The sequence below is a fragment of the Elephantulus edwardii genome, unplaced genomic scaffold, assembly GCF_000299155.1.
Source record: "Elephantulus edwardii isolate Elephantulus edwardi_28Jun2011 unplaced genomic scaffold, EleEdw1.0 scaffold00166, whole genome shotgun sequence".
In the NCBI taxonomy this organism is placed as follows: domain Eukaryota; kingdom Metazoa; phylum Chordata; class Mammalia; order Macroscelidea; family Macroscelididae; genus Elephantulus; species Elephantulus edwardii.
This window is the reverse complement of record NW_006399916.1, coordinates 4,855,978-4,859,033: the sequence shown is the minus strand read 5'-3', so window position 1 is coordinate 4,859,033 and position 3,056 is coordinate 4,855,978.

Here is a 3,056-nt window from a genome sequence, read left to right as displayed (position 1 = left end):
TACAATATCTCTAGTACCACGACCCCTTCTAAACCCAGCCTGGACTTCTGGTAGTTCTCTGTTGATGTGCTGTTCCAGTCGTTTTTGGATAATTTTCAATAAAATCTTGCTTGCATGTGAAATCAGTGAGATTGTTCTGTAGTTTCCACATTCTGTTGGGTCACCTTTCTTTGGGATAGGAACTTTGCATACGTTAATTAATTGGATCCTCATCGTATTTGCACTTATAGTTTCAGGTATTGTTTTCTTGTTGGCACCGAAGTGGTTGAGGCCACAATATGTTAAGTGTTTTTGCCCAAGATGAAAAGCAAGCCCCACCAAGGTTTGAACCTGGTGGAATGGTGTAGGGGAGGGCTTTGGTAGTTTAGGAAGAGCCCGGGAAAGCCTGGAATTTGCTGAGGGGACACAGAAGGGACAGCAGAACTGGGCTTCAAACCCAGCGAATTACATGCCCAGCTCCATGCTAACCCATGATACTCATTACCGGATCATCCTTCAGGGATCGGCTACCCGTATGTGAGAAACCAGTAAATAATCTTCATTAACAAAAAGCCACTCCATCTTAAAAAAATAATCATTTCTTCTTCTGATAACTAGTAAGATAGACCACTGTTTCTATCCCATCTCCTAATTTGCTGGTGGTGGTATGTGTTGTTGAGTCAGAACTGACTCATAGCTGACCCTTCAGTGGATTTTCAGAAGCTGTAAATCACATGAAAGGAGATTGTCCATCCTTCTCCCATAGAGCAGCTGGTGGGGTTGAACCACTTGCCCTTATGTTGGCAGTGCAAATTTTTACCACTAGGCCATCAGTGCTCTCTTTTTCTAAGTAGAACTAGATCAAATGAAATGTTTGGGCATCCTTTATCATCGTCACAGGGACACTTTTCCACAGGCATTGGCACATCTGTTTGTGTGTGCTGAGGGGATCTTTTGGGTCTGAATTAGAATCCTGGCTGAAAAGAATATATTTGCTGAAGGAGGAGAATAGAGGGGTGCTTCGCTCAGTAGCAATTCTATGTTTAAATAGTGACTAAGAGGATACATTTTCTTTGGTTGATTCAGTTTATCTAGAGAGAAGGAAAATGTCTTTCCCCTGATGTGGGTATTAAAAGTGAGGAAGTGTATAAAGCAAATTATACATAGTAGGGCAAATGGCTCAAGTGCCCACCACGAACCAAGAGGTTGGAGGTTGGAAGCCAAATAAAGACACCTTGGAAGAAAGAGAACAATCATTGGTGCACACGGGTTTGCTATACTTGGTTTGGAGACTGCCAGGGACATGGGGCTCACAGCATCTAAGAAAGAAGATTACTATTTCCTATGTAGTCCTAAAGAAAAGGAACGATATTAGCAACAAATGTAAGATACCCCTCAGCCACCCGTCAGTTTGTACCACTGGGGGTGACATGGGCCTTGTTGTGATTCTGGAAGCTATAATACTGGTATTTCAAATGTCAGCAAGATCATCTGTGATGGATAGGTTTCAGAGGAGCTTCCAGACTAAGAGAGACTAGGGAGAGAGGCCTGGTGGAGAGTTTACAGATTCCAACAGGACACTGTGAAGCTCACTTGCTTTAGACTGGTCATCGGGAGAGATCAATCACTGGAGGAGGACATTGTCGAGTGAACTGAAGGGCCAGTGAGGGCATGGAGACCCTCAGTGAGGTGGGCTGGTGCAGAAGCCACACGATGGAATAGAACAAGCTAGTGGTGCCCAGGATGACACAGCATCAGGCAGTGTTGCAGTGTGCTGTACCTGAGGTCACTAGAGGTTAGACCAAACCTAATGACATCTGTCTGTCTGTGCTTCATTGTAGCTGGCTGCAGTGCAAAAAGGTACCACATCCATTTTTTGTCAAAGTTTGAATTAAATTCTATCAATCTTAAATGATTTAACAAATATTTGTCATTGTTATTATGTACTGTTGACTCTGAACCGACTCATAGCTGACTATCAGGTTTTCAGAGACAGTAAATCACATGGCAGAAACAATGTCCATCTTTCTCCCATAGAGCAGCTGGTGGATTTGAACTACATACCTTTGGGTCAACAGCACAGCTCCTTACTACTAAGCCATTTACTGGATATCAACTTTGGACCAAGCCTTGAGCTAGCTTCTGAGAGAACAAGATAGATTAGAAACAATCCCTAGCAGGAAGCACCTTCTGTGGACTTGTGCAAGAACTTAGGTTTGCTTTCTCTTCTGAGGGTGGGAACACAGTTCAGTGGACTCCCAGTGCCTTGACCCACTCCTTCTGGGGCCCTTCGCCTCCTCTTCCACCTCCACCACTCTGTGGGTGGAATAGTTTTGCTGGTCTTTATAATTACAGCCACCAAGAGTGGCTCCACCCTTCATTCCAGTGAAACCTTGGCCAGTCCTATAACAACTTCCATGCTGCAAGCTGATCCATCTGATAAGTGCAGATTTCAAAACAGGGCTCATCATTCCCGCCAAAGGCACAAACAATGGTTGATCTACAAGCCCGCCTGGAGATACAAGGAGATAGCAACTCAATCACCATTTAGAACACGATCAAGCACAAACATACACACACACACACACACACACTCACACACCCCCTTCATGTGAACTCAGCAACTCCCTAGATTAAGTCCTCCCACAAAGACTTGAAGTACTTGCTTCAGAAGAGCAAACACTTCAGCCTTCAATACAGATTGTGTCTCAACATCAAGAAAACGAAGTCTTACCACTGGACCAATAGGCAACATCATGAGACTGAGACTGTCTATGACTTCATCTTACTTGGATCTACAATCAATAAATACACATGGTACGAGTACTCAGGAGACATATTGCACTGGGAAAGTATGCAGTTAGGCCCCTCTCCAAATTATTGAGGAGCCATGATGTTAGTTTGAGGACTAAAGTGTGCTGTATTGAGGCCATGGTCTTTCTTTCTTTTTTAAAAAAATTATTACTAAATTTTATTAGTTTTAATGAACATTTACAGAAATTTTGGGTTCTTATTCATTCTTTGTTGCACTATTTTCTCTACCCTCCTCCCCAGTTCGTTCTTCTTCCCCCCACCCC